General features: G+C 32.7%; 1 pseudogene; it reads left to right on the forward strand.

The window, feature by feature from the left end:
* The first annotated feature begins 312 nt into the window (after positions 1-312).
* Positions 313-2933, forward strand: LOC120200418 (annotated as a pseudogene).
* Positions 2934-18407: the final 15474 nt, after the last annotated feature.

Raw genomic sequence — 18407 nt, forward strand, 5'->3', positions numbered from 1 at the left:
TGTATGCTGAAACTCCAACAATTGATACTTTGCGTAAAGCTTTTAAGATCATTCATTACTCAATTAATGTCACCTTTTGTAGACAAGATGTAAAATCCATGTTCGGACTTTGAACTTGGAAAACCTACACTAAAAAGGTCAATTTTTGCATACAAAATTAAATAGAGGTAAGCCAAAGGAAAGCCTTGGTGTACAAGATAGGTGGAACAATGTCCACAACTGCTGCTTGCTTTGCACGTCACATCCATAATTGGCCTCTCTCAAGTGTCCTCTTATTCGCATTATTTTCAAAGTTCCTTACCCCAAAACTGAATATGCTACCTTTATGCTTCCTGTGTAAATATTACTCGCTTTTCTCTCTTCTCATACATCTTAACATTCGATCAATATTCAATTAAGTTGTTGAAAGGATCGGCTACGGGGAATTGTCTAACATCGTCTTCTCCTCATGTTGTCTCCAAAACAAAGAAGGCTTTGCTGATCGAAACCGCCTTCAGGCTTCCATCTCCCTTACCAGAATGGCCTCCAGGTACATCTAATAATATTATTGACATTATTCTCGTAAGTGTAAATGAACAGAACGTTTGGTGAACTATTCGTGAAACGTTTGTGTAATGTTTGTTTTTGTTTGTTTGTTAAGCTAAATAAATGAGTATGAACAAATTTTTTACGCTCATTTAAAATATAAGATGATATGAATAAAGGTGTGTTTAGTTCATTTATCTTCAAGAACAAACTCGTTTATCGACTGGTTCGTTTATGTTCATAACAAGTTGGTTTATTTTTATTTTTAATATTTTAAATATTGATGAATATATGGACTAAACTAACTCCATGGACAAATTTGGTGTTTAAAACTATGAAGTTCAAGTAGTTTAAATACTAGAGGCTTAGTTTTACCATTTTTTAGTTTGGAAATAAGTTGGCAAACACGAATGTTAAATGAACATGTTCACCTAAATAAACAAACATGAACACCTTTAAAAATAAATAAACGAACATAGACACGATATTAAAAATTTAAAAAAAACACAAAACAAGCATGAACACCTTTAAAAAAAGAAACGAATATAAACATAATCTTGTCGATTCAAACTTGGTTCATTTACCCCTAATCATTTTGGCTGTACGCAAAAAAAAATGAAATGACGTGATGAATTGTTCACAGGGGAAGGGTTTGCAAGAGGAAGTATTGATCTTGGTGGAATACAAGTGTACCAGTGTGGGATATCATCTTCAACAAAAGTATGGGCCACACACGAAGGGGACCTGAAAATCTAGGGGCATCATTTTTTGAACCGTCGTTGACACCAGCTGGTTACTACATGCTAGGCTTCTATGCCCACCCCAACAACATGTTGCTTTCCGGGTGGGTTTTTGCTGCCAGAGACGACAGTTCCGATGGTCCTTTACTCCAACAGCCCCTCGATTACACCCTCGTTTGGAGCAGCGAGTCTTTGAAAATCAAGCAAGATGGCATTGGCTATATTTGGTTGCCGGTTGCCCCACAAGGGTACAAGGCAGTAGGTCATGTCGTCACCAACACCAACGACAAGCCTTCCCTCGACAAAAATACGCTGCATTCGATCCGATTTCACCGATGAAACCGAGACTTATACGTGGATATGGGGACCTGCAAGTAAAGAAATCAACTTTTTCAGTTCAAGGCCAGTTAATAGAGGGACACAAGATATGGGAGTTTGTGTGGGCACATTTGTCGCCCAAAATTCTCCTCTACCATGCTTAAAAACGTCAAATCTAACTTATCTTGCATGCCTAATCTAACCCAAATCGAGGCCTTGTTTCAAGCTTACTCTCCTTGGATTTATTTCCACCCTAAAGAAACGTATCTCCCATCGTCTGTCACTTGGTTTTTTGTCAATGGGGCATTACTGTACACAAAGGGCGAAGAATCAAACCCGGTTCCCATTGAACAAACGGGTTCAAACCTTCCCCAAGGCGGTTCAAACGACGGAAACTATTGGTTAGATCTTCCAGTGGACGAAGCAGGCAAGGAAAGAGTAAAGAAGGGAGATTTGAAAGACTCCCAAGTTTATCTGCATGTAAAACCCATGTTGGGAGCAACCTATTCAGATATAGTTATATGGGTGTTTCATCCCTTCAATGGACCGGCAAAGGCAAAAGTGTAACTCATCGACATTCCATTAGGGAAGATTGGTGAATGTTGACGAAAACGGGTAAAGAAAAACAAAAGAACACAAGAATTTTACGAGGTTTGGCAATGTGCTTACGTCCTCGGTGCATAGGCGACGCTAGAAGTTTTATTCAATGATATTTTAGGTCTAGGTTACATCTCTATTTATAATAGAAAATCCTGGTACATAATTACAAAATCAACCCTGTACCGTAAACAGTAAACACGTGGGTGATTGGGAGCATGTGACATTGAGGGTCAGCAACTTCAATGGAGAATTACATCGCGTGTATTTCTCCAAACATAGTGGAGGTTATATCACTTATTATTAATAAATTTATTCATCAAATGACATTATTTATTATAAATAACATCAATATCATTCGATTAATCAATTATTTTTTCAACAGGTTCCTGGGTAGATGCATCGGACCTAGAGTTTCATGGTGGGGAGAATAAGCCTTGTGCCTATTCATCGTTGCATGGCCATGCCATGTACTCGAAACCCGGAATGGTTCTGCAAGGAAGTGGTGGGATAGGGATTAGAAATGACACTGCCAAGAATATGATTGTTATGGATACAGGCCTGCGGTTTTTGCTTGTTGCGGAAATTAGTTATGACTTGGAAGATGAGGTGAAGAAGGTGGAGAAAATATTGCCTGGGAAGCTTAACGCTGCATTTGAGAAGTTTATTAATGGACTGCCAAATGAAGTGCTGGGGGAAGAAGGGCCAACGGGTCCCAAGGTAAAAAGGAACTGGAACGGGGACGAAGTTTAGAATTGATGTTGCTTTTAATTGTGGCATTCCACTACCCAAAAATACCTGCTTAGAATTCATCTTGTCATTTATATCAAACTATATTTGGCAACAAATAAATGCTATCAATTTATTTAGTGTAAAATTAAGGTAAACTATACGCAACCATTTAGTTATGAAATGATTCTATTTTGATCACTTATCTTTTAATATTTTAATTAAATCTTATCAACTGTGACACTTGTCATTATTATTTAACGGAAAAATTGAAGTGATATTAAAAAATTGATATAATTATACATTTGATCTTTACTACTTATATATTCGATCAATTTAATCATAATTTTAATTTAATTCAAAAATTTCTTTTCTAATCATATAATAACACATGTCACAAATTGATTGAAGAAAAAATAAATTGAACAAGATTTGAGTTTGAGGGGATCAAACACATTTGATTTATAAATTACAATAGCGTTTATTTATCACATAATATTGTTAATGGTATAAATAAATAAAAGCATTCGAACGAGAATTTAAACCTAAGCCAATTATAAAGTAGAAGAGCATTTATACCACTAAAACAAATCTAATATTTTATTTATACTTATAGATAAGGTTAGAATCCACTTACATTGTATAAAACTAAGATTTGAGACCGTTTGATGAGTATAAATAAATAAATAACTGAAATTAACTCCTTATTTTCTCAATAAATATCTTTTCATTCACAATACTTAATCTCAATCATCTATTTTCACTCATCCAACGACTCTAAATCTATATAAAACTAAAAAAAAATTGCACAATGTAATTAGACCTTATCACATAATAAAATATGTAAGTAATAAAAATCGAATATATATTATATCAATTTTACAATTCTCACATCAATCCCTCCATTAAATGTTAACCGGCAAGTGAACAATGATGTCAACATTTAAATACTTAAAATAATCTGATAAATAAAATTAAAAAAATCAATAGTCAAAATATAATCTCAAAATTAAATAGTCCATGAGTGTAAATAGTCATGAGTATAATCTACCAAATATATTTTTATTGGATGCTTGAACTTGTGGAAAGAGAAATCCTTTGACCTTGCTTATATTTTCTCCATTTTTTTCATAAAAGATACCAATATCAAATGTAATTATGTAAACCGCAATGTGCTCATAATTTGTATGGGTGTGGGATGTTGCTGTTGATTTGATCATTGCATGAACAAAGTTAAACTAGTAGGGGTGGATGTGAACATGCTCAATAAGTACAAGATGATGCAAATCGCACTTGATGGGGAAGGCAGGCTACTTCATTGATGCATAACATTTACAGCCATCATCAATTACATACAAGTGAGACCGAATAAGCTTATTGCAGCCAATCATGAGTTGTTATTGTTTTTTTTCTTCTCTTTCTTGTCACCTCATAAAAACATTCTCTTTTGCTATATCTTCAATCATACCGCAACTCTTTTAACAAAATTACATACAACTGCTACTCATTAAATATATCTTGCTGGTGTCGAGGCATAAACACTATTTATTATAAGACACTATTCGGAATTCGGAATGAGAATGCATGCACTAGCATGGCTCTAGCTGCAACCTGGCCGGGGGGGTTACATCGGCATTGACTGCTTTGAATTGTTTTTTATAATAACTTGTGGCCCTTGTTTCAGTTAGTTATGATACCCATGCCACTTAAAAATTTGAATCCACATTCAAATTATAGACGGAACTCCTGTAAAACCTCTAGATTCCTGGAATCACAAGCTTCTATCATGTCATTCCGCGAAACGCAGCTGCAAGAATGGAAGCAATACATTGAGATAAGTGCAACTAGTTCGCATGATTAGAAGACCACATATTCTCTATTTCAGGAAGATACCTCAAAGATATTCGTAGATATTGCCAGGCATTATCAGCCTTGGGATTCATTGCCAGTGCTCGAACATAATATCGGATTGACTCCTCATACATACCCTGGAAGCAAATTTGTTTACAGGTCAATCAGATCAAACTGCATTATTGCCCTCAACCAAAAAAGAAAGAATTTCTTTTGATAACCACATGTAACAAAAGAAGGAATGACCACATGTCATTCTTAAATATTCTTTAACAATACTGAAAGATTAAACCTTTTCTGAAGCAATCAATTCCATGCAGCACTTAATAAATCAAAACCTTTTCTTTTAGACCAAAATATTAATTCAGTGATGCTGAAGACTGGAGATTAGGTCACCACAGGGAAAGTAAGTTTTTCATTGAATAATTTTAAATTGACACGATCTCAATAATAGAGGCTAAACAAATCAAACTGCATGTGCAAGAGCTAAAAGCCCGGCATTTTCAATTAAAAAAAATAGATGAGTCTAGAGTAAACTCCGTGTACCAAAACACATTATTAATATGACACGTCAAAATAAATCATTAAATTTATTAGAATTAAAATTAAAATTTCATAAGGGATTAGAAAATTATTATTAATATAGGAGTTTGATTTTGTTTTAAAAACTAAGGATAAATTATATTATTGACCACTTAATTATTACTTTTTTTTAATTTGACCATCATTTTTGAAATTTTATCAATCAGATCATCAAACTATTTAAATGTATTCAGTCAAACCATTTGTCATTAACATTTAATAAGAAGTTAACATGGCAGTTTAACCTTCGAATTTTAATAATTAAACATTCGAATCAGATCGTGTCACATGCTAGTAGTGCCAAGTGGCATGACATGTATCGCATCCGATTGGAAGATTAAATTTATTTTATTTTAATTGAAATGAGGGAGCAAGGGATTCAAACATCAATTCCTTGGGCGTTAAAGTAGTCGTTTAACCATTGAGTCAAATACATTATTTGGTTTAAAATAGACTACACATGGTATATATTTTATTTATTAATCTAAACTTGAATTCCTAATATTTTATATATTTTAACTTAAATTCATATATTAAATTACATTCACCTCTTAACATTAAAAGTGTATGTTGAACCATGTTTTATAATATTTTGATATAACAAATTAAAGGCAAAATGTTTTTGGACTTGAATGAATTTGTTCAAAGTTTTTCAAAATTAATTCAAAGTCCTTTCAAATAGAATTTGAGCACAAAACAGTTTTTCTGGGTAAGTAGTACCGATATTGTTCTTACAGTATCGATACTACAAGAACAATACCGATATTGTTCATGTGGTACCAATACAAAAGGTAAGAGAAGTATTAATGCTCTCTAGGTAGTATCGATACTACTAGTTGTTTTCCAAATTGCTAAAATTTCAAAATGCAAAATAGGTTCCGATACTCAAGGGGTACCGATACTACTTTACACAGTAGTATCGATACCATGAGCATAGTATCAATAGGTTCCTAAGTGAGGAGCTTAGGTAGTGGATGTAGACTTGGTTGAGAAGTCGAACCACTATAAATCCTTGTGCCAATTTTCTTATCTTTTTTACTCGTTACTCCCTAATCTCAAAAAGCCAATTCACCCTTTCTTGGCAAATCATTCGATTGATTAATTAAGCTTCATCGAAATCCCAACAATTTGTATCTGGTCTTAACTCATTAGAAGGTTTAACAACCTTGAGACGATCCTTGAAGAAGCTCTATAAATTTCCGAAGCAACCGAGAAGATTGCTTCGACCTCCAGCTCTTACTACATTGAAGACTCTCAACCTGTCAACAAGCCACCTTATTTCTATAGAGCAAATTATGCCTATTTGAAGAATAAGATGATGCTCTTCATTCAAGCTAACGATCTAGGAGTTTGGAACTCAATTATGAAAGGATACTTCATTCCAATCGATGAGATGGATGATTGGAGTGATTGAGAGAAGAAGAAATTCCAACACAATGCAAAGGCTATGCACATTCTATTTTGTGCATTAGGCCCATATGAATATGGAGGAGTCTCCTCTTGTTCAAATGACAAGGAGATTCAGGACAAGCTCCAAGTCACTCATGAAGGAACCAACGAAGTAAGGGAAACCAAAATTAGTCTTCTCAACCATAGCTAAGAGAATTTCAAGATGAAACTGGATGATGACATCAAAGCTATGACAGATAGATTTTTCGTGATTGTCAAAGGTCTCAATGCATTTGGAGAAGTGATCCCTAATGAGAATCTTGTAAGGAATATGATTTACTCTTTTCCAAAGTCTCAGCAATCGAAGAAGACGGTAATTATCGAAGCTAAGAACCTAAAGTAACTCACTCTTGATGAGCTTATTAGTTCTCTTCTCTCTCATGAGTTGATGTAAATGAATAAGAAGATGAAGAGAAGAAAAACAATAAGAAGAATGAGGTAGGCATTGCCTTCAAATCCACCAATGAGAGTGATCAAAATTCAAGTGAAGAGGTGGATAAAGATGATGATGATGCAGAATAGATGGCCAAGCTCATCAAAAGATTCAAGAGATTAATGACTTCTAAGAAAATGAAGCATGAATCAAATAAAAAGAAGGGTCCCCCGGTGTGCTTCGAATGTCAAAGAACGGGGCATGTCAAGTATGATTGTCCCCTCCTAAAGAAGAAGTGATCAAATAAGAAGAATACATTTGTGGCGGCTTGGAGTGATGAAGATGAAGTAGGAACATATGCCTCATGGCCATCGAAGAAGATTAAATGGTAACTTCTAGCTCTAGTGAATCAAATTCTTATTCTTTTAATGAGTTACAAGTTGCCTATAATGAGTTGTATTTGGAATTTGAGACCATGAATTCCAAATATAAGAAATTAAATTCAAAATTTAAAGTTGAAAAATATTTAATTTTAAAAGCAAAATTTGATTTTGAAAAATAAAATGAAACCTTGAAAATGATTTAGAGCTTTCAAAAATCAAAATCAATGATTTAGAAAAATAAATTTTGAGAAAAATAAATTTTGGTTTGAAAGTTAAGCTTGAAAGCTTAAGAAAAGAAAAAAAATTAATTTCTAGAAATAACTCATTATGTTCAAAAATGGAAAAATGCTCACATTGTCATTTTCATGGTCATTTGGACCATACTTGCCCTATAAAGAAAAAGAAAATCTTTTAAAATTAAACAAGTATGGGTTCCTAAAGGAACAATGGGCATTGAAACTAACGTCCAATGATCCAAAGCAATTTAGATACCAAAATCCAAATGAATGTGTTGAAAACATTTTGATGTTTCGATATAACAAATAAAGTGTTAATAAATTTTAAGATTTTATATTCAATTTATTCGATCCAATTAATCAAATATCACATAATTACTCCAAGTTTTCGAATGTCAATTTTACTCCTTACTTAAGTGAAAATTTGTGTTTCAATCTTAAAACATTTTTGAAATAATTTTTACAAAGTATTTCGAACCAAAATCGAGCCCAAAAATGAGTTTTAAATAGGGAGGTATTGATACCCTCTTAAGAGGTACCTATACCCCTCATACTTCGAAAATAGAATGTCATATGAATATTGTTAACCCTAGTCTTATAACGGTCGAAATATTTGAATTTTACATAGGATGTATCGATACCCTTTAAAGGTGTATCGATACCCCTACGCTCCCAACAGTTTTTTAAAGTAGAATTCACACCACAACGACTCTATTGACTTCACCAATACTCCCCAATGTTCAGAATTGATTCAAGGTGTATTTAAACAAGTTCCGAAGCCTATGATCAATAAGTATTGAGAAAGAATCAAGAGAGAAAGCATCAAACATCAAGTTTGAGAAATTCAAGCTAATTTTCATTCAATATTCATTTTGCTTTCAAGAAAACATTTTGTGCTCAATTGTATTTATCTTTGAGTGTTCTTTTCTTGTTCTAGAATTGTGCAAACAATCAACCTTGTGAGGTTTTTCTGTAAAGTTTGCTAAATTTGTAATTTTCTCTTTGGGAGAGAGTGTTCTCAAGAATTTGGAGTATAATTCTTGAGGGAGTTGTAAGGTTACTCTTTGTCCTCAAAAGAAAGACAAATTAGTGAATTTTTGGATAATCCTTAGTGTGGATAGTTAAGGTAGTGGACGTAGACTTTGGTTGAAAAAGTCGAACCACTCTAAATCGATGTGTAAATCTTTTCAATTTTCTGTCAAAGCTTCCACCGAATTTTTAATTGCTAATTCACCCCCTCTGGCCGATTCATCTGATCAATTAACTTAATAATTGGTATCAGAGGTACACTCATTTGAAGGTTTTACCACCTCTTGAGTAGATTTGGGAAGAGTTTGAGCTAACTATGCTTATTGGAAGAATAGGATGAGGTACTTCATTCAAGCAAGTGACATGGGAGCATGGAAAATCATTATGAACGGATATTTTGAACCATCCACAAATCCAAATTTATGGAGTGAAGAAGAGATGAGATTATTCCAACTCAACTCAAAGGCTATCCATATTCTTTTTTGTGCACTTGGACTAGATGAATACGGGAGAGTATCATCTTATACAGCTGCCAAAGAGATATGGGACAAACTATAAGTCACTCATGAAGGAACCAACGAAGTAAAAAAATCTAAAATTAGTCTTCTTACTCATAGCTATGAAAATTTCAGGATGAAACTGGATGAAGACATCAAAGTTATGACGGATAGATTTTTTTTATTGTCAATGACCTTAAGGCATATGTAGAAATTATTCCAAATGAGAATCTTGTGAGGAAGATAATTTATTCTCTTCCAAAAGCTTGGCAATCAAAGAAGAAAGCGATTATCAAAGCTAAAGACATAAAATCTTTAACTCTAGATGAGCTCATTGGTTCTCTCCTCAATCATGAAATTATGATTCAAGATGAGGTATACCTCGAGAAGAAAGACGACATAAAGAATGAGACTGAGAAAAAGAAGAATATCGGTGTTGTTCTCAAATCCATAAAAGATGAGAGCGATTCTGATGATGATGACGATGATGAAGAAATGACATTATTTGCCAAACGGTTCAAAAACTTAATGAAGCCCAATAGAGGAAGAAAATTCAAATAAAATGAAGGCTTCAAAACTGAATCAAATGAGAAGGACCCTATCATTTGCTATGAATGCAAAAAGCCTGAGCAAGTCAAATACGATTGCCCACAATTAAAGAAGAAGGGTCAATCAAAGAAGAAGGCACACGTGGCTTCTTGGAGTGATGATGAATCATCAAATGAAGAGGAACAAGAAGTAGTTAACCTGTGCTTGATGGCCTTCGGGGAAGATTCTCAAGTAACCTCTAACTCATTTGATTTAGAAGATTATTCTTTTGATGAGTTATTAGAGGAATATAATGGGTTGGCTTCGAATTATGAGAAATTGTTTTCAAAATACAACAAAGATATTTCAAAATTGAAAAACAAAAAATGATCTCATATCCAAGATCATCATTGAACTTGAAAGTAAGTTTAAAGATTTGCAAATCAAAATCGATGATTTTGAAAAGAAAAATTCAGATTTGTAAAACTTACTTTCTAAAGTTTATGATGATCTTAAAGCTTCTTTCAATAAAGTTGGAACAAAACATTTTGAAAAAATGAGAAAATTCAAAATCCAACTATATTAGAAAGAATTTTAAATCTTACGATCATAGAGGTCCCCAAAGAACCTATAATGGTAAAATCTTCATAAGTATATGGGTTCCTAAAGGACTCAATAATACTAAAGATAAAAATATCCTAAATAAATGGATACCAAAGGGAACTAGAATTTTAGAAACTAATGAATATGGACCCAAAAGAATTTGGGTATAAAAAATCAAAAATTAATCTATATTTGTAGAAAGAGGAGCATTGCTTCAAGGCACAAAATACAAGTTCAAACTCATGGTTCCTTGATAGTGGATGCTCAAGACACATGACCGGAGACAAGAGCCGGTTTATAGAGCTTAACGACAAAAATAGAGGAGTGGTAACCTTTGGTGACAACTCAAAAGGTTACATTGAAGGTATATGTACTATAAGTAATACCTCTTCCATACAAATAGAAAAAGTATTTTATGTGAATAGGTTAAAGCATAATCTACTATGTATTAGTCAATTGTGTGATAAGGATACAATGTCATGTTTGAAACAAATGGTTGTTAAGTTATTGACATTGCATCTAATAAGATTATTCTCATTGGTCATAGAATAGGAAACATTTACATTGTGCATTTAGATTCAATAAATATGACTAATTTATGCCTAGTTGCCAAGGATGAACATGATAGTTGGTTATGGCATAGGAGACTAGGACATACAAGCATGAGTGTTTTACAAAGATTAATTCAAGGTGATTTAGTAAGAGGGTTGTCAAAGATAAAATTTGATAAAGATAAAATCTGTGATGCATGCTCAAAGGGAAAACAAAAGAAAGTTTCCTTTAAATCCATTAATGATGTATCAACTAGTAGAGTATTATAATTGACCCATATAGATCTTTTTGGGCCAATTAGGATTATTAGTTTGGGTGGAAAATAATATGGTTTTGTATTAGTAGATAACTATTCTAGATATACTTGAGTTCTATTCTTAAGTACTAAAGATGAAGCATTAGAACATTTTATCACTTTTTCAAAAGTAATCCAAAATGAAAAAGGTTACTCCATTTCAAGTGTTAGGAGTGATCATGGTACTGAATTTGAAAATCTTGGATTTACTGATTTTTGTAATTCAAATGGGATTAGCCATAATTTTTTAGCATATAGAGCCCCTTAACAAAATGAAGTTGTTGAGAGGAAAAATTGAACTTTAGAAGAAATGGCTAGAACCATGCTTTGTGAAAACAATTTGCCAAAATATTTTTGGACGGAAGCCACAAATATCGCTTGTTATGTAATTAATCGAGTAATGATTAGGCCTATTTTCAAGAAAACTCCATATGAAATTTTCAAAAATAAAAAGCCTAACATTAGCTATTTTCATCCTTTTGGATGTAAATGTTTTGTTTTAAACAACGGTAAAGACAATCTTGGCAAATTTGATGCTAAAAGTGATGAAGGAATTTTTCTATGTTATTCTTTAAATTCTAAAGCTTATCGGGTATTTAATAAAAGAACTTTAGTGGTAGAAGAGTCTATTCATGTTGTTTTCGATGATAATCCCCTTCCGAGGAAGGATTCTTGTGTTGATGATGACGTAGGTATTATAAAAGTAAATGACGTTGGAGAACCATCATCAAAGGAAGAAGTGAAGGATGAGGAAACTCAAGATGCCTTCAAAAATCTAACCATTGAAGAAAGGGAAATCACATACCCAAGAAAATACAACTATGTCAAGGATGGTGAGATTTTAGGTGATCTATCCAAAGGGGTAACTACTCGATCTTCTCTTAGGGAAATTTGTAATTATGTTGCATTTATCTCATGCATAGAGCCTAAGAATATCCAAGAAGCATTAGATGATGAAAATTGGATTATGGCTATGCAAGAAGAGTTAAATCAATTTGAGAGAAGTAAAGTATGAACATTAGTTGAAAGGCCTAGTGATAAATCTACTATAGGTACTAAATGGGTGTTTAGGAACAAACTAGATTAGAGTGGTAATATAGTGAGAAACAAGGCTAGACTTGTTGCTTAAGGCTATACTCAAGAAGAAGGAATAGATTATGATGAAACATATGCTCTCGCATCTAGGATGTAAGCTATAAGAATATTATTAGAATTTACATGTTTCAATGAATTTAAACTTTATCAAATAGATATTAAAAGTGCATTTTTAAATGGTTTTATAAAAGAATAAGTGTATGTGGAACAACCTCCTAGTTTTGAAGATTTAAAATTTCCAAATCATGTTTTTAAGTTGACAAAAGATTTATATGGTTTAAAACAAGCTCTTAGAGCTTGGTATGAAAGATTGTCAAACTTTTTAATTGAAAAAGGTTTTTCAAAAGGGAAGGTTAACACTACATTGTTTTTAAAGCGAAAAGGTAAAAATTTATTAGTAGTTTAAATTTATGTTGATGATATAATATTTGGTTCTACTAATTATGCTCTTTGCCAAGAATTTTCTAAGCTAATGCAGAGTGAGTTTGAGACGAGCATGATGGGGGAGCTTTCATTTTTCTTGGGGCTCCAAATCAAGCAAAGAAAAGATGGCATCTTCATCAATCAAGCAAAGTACATCAAGGATATGCTCAAGAAGTTTGGATTGAAAAATGTCAAATCCTAAGCCACTCCAATGAGCTCATCTACAAAGCTTGACAAAGATGAAGGGGTAAATGTGTAGATGTTAAACTTTAGAGGTCAATGATTGGTTCTTTACTTTATCTAACCGCAAGTAGACCGGACATTATGTTTAGTGTTTGCTTGTGCTAGATTTCAATCACGTTGTAAGGAATCACATCTACAAGCCATTAAGAGAATCTTTAGATACCTTAAGGATACTTCTAATTTAGGACTTTGGTATTCTAGAGACTCTAGCTTTAGCTTGCGTGCCTTCTCTGATGCGGATTATGGATGATGCAAAATAGATAGGAAAAGCACCTCCGGTACTTGTCAATTCCTAGGAAATATGTTGATTTCTTGGTTTTCAAAGAAACCAAAAAGTGTTGCATTATCTACCACTGAAGCGGAATACATTTTAGCTGGTAGTTGTTGCGCACAAGTTTTATGGATGAAACAACAACTTTTAGACTATGGAATTGAAGTTGGTACCATTCCTATCAAGTGTGACAATACTAGTGCTATTTTTCTCACTAAAAATCCCATGCAACACTCTAGAACTAAGCACATTGAAATTAGACATCATTTCATTAGAGATCATGTCACAAAAGGAGATGTAGTTCTAGAATTTGTTGATACTTTGCATCAAATAGCTGATATTTTTACAAAACCTTTAGACAAAGAAAGATTTTAGACACTTAGGAGAGAATTAGGTTTAACTGACCTACCTTGACTTAGTGTTTAAAATAATTTTAGCACTTTTAATTAGCAAATGAAAAATGCTTATAAAATTAACAGTTTTGAATGCTTTCTATGCTAATAGTTAGGGGGAGTTTACGATCTTTAGTGAAAATTAATAATATGTTCTAATAATTTTTTAAGCATAATTTTGATTGATTGAACATGGTTAATTTTTGAAATATGAGTTGTCAATACCACTAGAGCTCATTAATTTAGCATTCTAAGTGTTTAAATGCAGATTTTTGACATTTTTGTGCACTAGGTATCGATACCCCATAAACAGGTATCGATACCCTCTTGCTAGGTATCGATACTTCTTCAATGTGTATCGATACCCTCTTTGAATGTGTATTGATACCCCTCAATGGGTACCGATACCCCCTATCGAGTTTAGGCTTAAAATCCCTAAAAACTTCATTTTTGTCAAAACCCCCCAAATATAAAACACTCCCGTCGTTCTTATTCTCTCTACACCAAACTCTCATTTGCTCAAAATCAACAAAATCAAGTCGGATATCACTTGTTTTTCAACTTCTAATCCTGCTACATTCATCAAATTAGTGCAAACATCAACACGTTCCACTCAAATATGAAATTTTCAAGGTAACTTTTCTTAAAACACTATTTTATTAATATTTTGAACATATGACTAATTTTAGTTAGTTCTAGTTTGAATTAGTGATTGGGCATTGCTTATATTATGATTTTACACTAGAATCTACAACTAATTTCATCAAAAACATAAGATTTCTAAAAATAATTTAATTTTCGAAATAAAAAATTTGTTTTGTTTTTAAATTGTTTTTTATTTAATTATGTTGTTTTTACTGAAAATATACATATAATGATTTTCAAAACTTAGTTTTTCAAAATAGTTTTCTAATTTTGTCCATTAGGATATTATTTAGAGAACCTTGAATATTGAGGACTCATATTGAGTTTTGGGATTGATAATTGTTGTATACATGTATTTTAAAATTGCAGGTACTTTTATTCTGTTTTCGTAAACCATGTCTCACTCTAAACGACCTAGGACATCGTCTAGTCGATCAAACCGACCTCCAAACTCACCTCCAAACCCACCTCCAAATCGACCTCCTATTCCACCACAAAATCCAAATGAACCCGAGATGACGATTCGAAACTCGTGCTTTAATGAACCTGGCCGTAGTGGTCTCTACACTAGGTTTGTTCACCTCTTCGAGTCTTATAAAATTCGGGAAGAATGTATCCCTTCTCTTCAAGCCACGATAGATATGAACTTTAAATATCTTTCTACCCTCCAAGTGTGGAAATTTGATAAACTTTTTCAGCTCGAACCATTTGTTTACCACCAACTTGTTCGCATTTTCTACTCCAATGCGGTATGCATCCAAAACGAGTCCCAAACTACCACTGTAAGTATTAGGTCTTATCTCCTAGGCCAATACATTTCTATTAACTCAGACTACATCACTAACGTATTTGGTCGATATAATAGCGGCTTAGATAATGAGCGAGAAATAGTGGGTACTCCTTATAAAGACAAATTGAGTGCGAGTGTTCTAGATCATCACGAACGTTTTCTTCATCTGATCATATCTTGGTGGTTTAGACCATTTGGAGGTAAATACTCCACTTTTAGATAACTTGACCTATGGTGGATACATTGTATCCAAAAAAATAGGAAAATAAACCTGCCACAAATTATCTTTACCGAACTCGTTGAAACCGTAAACAATGTCCCTTCTAAACGAATAGAAACTTTAGTTTACGGCTGTTTTCTGAGTAACATGTTTATCAAAGCCAAAATTAAGGTAGAGATTTATGTAGTCATCCCTCTTACCACCCAAATCAATCTCAAAACTTTGCGTAAATTGGGATGGAGTAGTGACAAGGATCAATGGGTTCGTTCAACTCATAAAACACTAGGTGCTAGCTCCTCACAAGCTGCACTAGCATCGACTGATGATCTAGAGCTTGACGAACTTCTACGGGATGTCGATGATCCCGTTAACCTAGCCAAGGAAGAACCAGTCCAGCAAGAGAGTTCGATGCCTCCATACTTTCGCTCATTTATAGAGACATTGGATTTGAGGTTTACATCATTAGAGTCCCACTTGACTATTTTGGGGACTTAACAGTTAGAGAATCAATGAGAAATTCGAGCTAACCACAAAGCAATGGATAATAAATTCAATGATAAGGACGATAGACTCGATGCGCTTACACGAGATATGGTTAATATATGGGCACATCTATCTCCTCCTGATCCTTCGATGGATGATTGACCTCGACTTGCTAGTGTTCTTAGGATGAAACTTGAGCTCAGTATTGTTAGAACATTTTGATGGATATTTAAACTTGGTTGTTTTTGGATTTGTTTGTTTGGATATTTGTGTGTTTGAATGGTTTGAATGATTATTAGTTTTTGAACTTAAATTGAATTTTTATGTTAGATTTTGCATCATTTACGTCTTAGTTAAATTATGACCAATTACCATTACACATTATTTCTGAATATTGTTTATGGACTAATGACTAATATTTCTCTTGACTTTGATCTTAGCAGCTATATCTTTATAAATAAATTGGCTATTTTCTTTAAAAACTTCTTTAAACCTTTTAATATAGACTTTTTGATTTAACAAAAAGGGGAGAATATAGTAAGGGGGAGTGGGAGTAAATTTTTCAAAAATGATTTTTTAAAAGAAAATCTTAAAATTTCTAAATTTTTTTGTTATATCAAAAAGGGGGAGATTGTTGAAAATATTTTGATGTTTTGATATAACAAATAAAGTGTTAATGAATTTTAAGATTTTATATTCAATTTCACAAATAATATTCGATCTAATTAATCGAATATCACATAATTACTCTAAGTTTTCAAATGTCAATTTTACTCCTTACTTAAGTGAAAAATTGTGTTTCAATCTCAAAAAATCTTTTAAATAATTTTTACAAAGTATTTCGAACCAAAATCGAGCCAAAAATAAGTTTTAAATCGGGAGGTATTGATAGGGATACCCCTCATACTTCGAATGCAAAAAGGGTACGGATACCCCTACGCATAGAGGTACTGATACCCCTTATGTTGATTTTGGCTCCGAGAAAAATAAAATGCCATATGAGTACCGATACCCCTGAGAGGTACCGATACCCCTAATCTTATAACGGTGGAAATATTTGAATTTTACACAGGATGTATCGATACCCTTTGAAGGTGTATTGATACCCCTAAGCTCCCAACAATTTTTTGAAGTAGAATTCACACCACAACGGCTCTATTGACTTCACCAATGATCTCCAACGTTCATAATTGATTCAAGGAGTATTTAAACAAGTTCTGATGTCTATGATCAATAAGTATTGAGAAAGAATCAAGAGAGAAAGCATCAAACATCAAGTTTGAGAAATTCAAGCCAATTTTCATTCAATATTCATTTTGCTTTCAAGAACACATTTTGTGCTCAATTGTATTTATCTTTGAGTGTTTTTCCTTGTTATAGAATTGTGTAAACAATCTATCTTGTGAGGTTTTTATGTAAAGTTTGTGAAATTTGTAATTTTCTCTTTGGGAGAGAGTGTTCTCAAGAATTTGGGGTATAATCCTTAAGAGAGTTGTAAGGTTACTATTTTCCTCAAAAGAAAGACAAATTAGTGAATTTGTGGAAAATCCTTAGTGCTGATAGTTGAGGTAGTGGACGTAGACTTTGGTTGTGAAAGTCGAACCACTCTAAATCGCTGTGTAAATCTTTTCAATTTTCTATCAAAGCTTCCACCGAATTTTTAATTGCCAATTCACCCCCTCTTGGCCAATTCATCCGATCGATTAACTCAACAGAATGTCTCTTGTAGGTGTGTGGGAGAAATTGTGATGAAAGTGAAGATATCCAAATGCTCTAGCCATACTTGAAAAGGAATGGGTAACCTTTAAGCTTAATGCTATTAATTTTTGGATATTTGGTTGCTCATTTAGTTCTAAGCATGCATGAGTTTTTTATTTCAAACGATTTTATGTTTTCTATCTCATGTATGTTAAAATATGTTATGATGAACATTTTCTAAAGTTTCAATGATTTTTCATAAATGTTTGTTCATCATATTGAATTTTGGTCAAAATTGATTTTAATGTTTTGTTTTTACAAATTTTTATTTTTGACCTTAATTTAAATGTTTGTGCATGTAATGCATAACATTTTTGGATAGCTTTATGAACATGTACTTAGTTTCAACATTTGGTATTGCATAAAGTATCTTAGACTTAGATATATTGAATTTCATGTGTTACTAACTTGTTTGTTCAACTTTGTTGAAATTCAATGTTTTTTTGCGTGTCTAAGTTTTTGATCTAAATTTTTTTGTTTGGAATGCTTTTATTGAGGGGAAGCTTTTGATTTTTCAAATGATTTTATGCTAAAATTTACACTTACTCTCCATTGTTATTTTTTACCTTTAAATTTGAATTATTTTTTATATAACAAAAATAGGGGAAGTATGGGTTTGAAAAATTCAATTTCAAGAATGAAAAAAGAGGAAGCTTTAATATTTTCTAATATTGTTATTTTTCTTTAAATATTTTATTAAGGGGAGTTTTGCCAAAAATAATTTTTTCAAATGTTTTGTTATATCAAAAAGGGGAGATTGTTTAACCATGTTTTATAATATTTTGATATAATAAATTAAA

Source organism: Hibiscus syriacus, unplaced genomic scaffold, assembly GCF_006381635.1.
Source record: "Hibiscus syriacus cultivar Baekdansim isolate YM2019G1 unplaced genomic scaffold, ASM638163v2 tig00005974_pilon, whole genome shotgun sequence".
Classification (NCBI taxonomy): Eukaryota; Viridiplantae; Streptophyta; class Magnoliopsida; order Malvales; family Malvaceae; genus Hibiscus; species Hibiscus syriacus.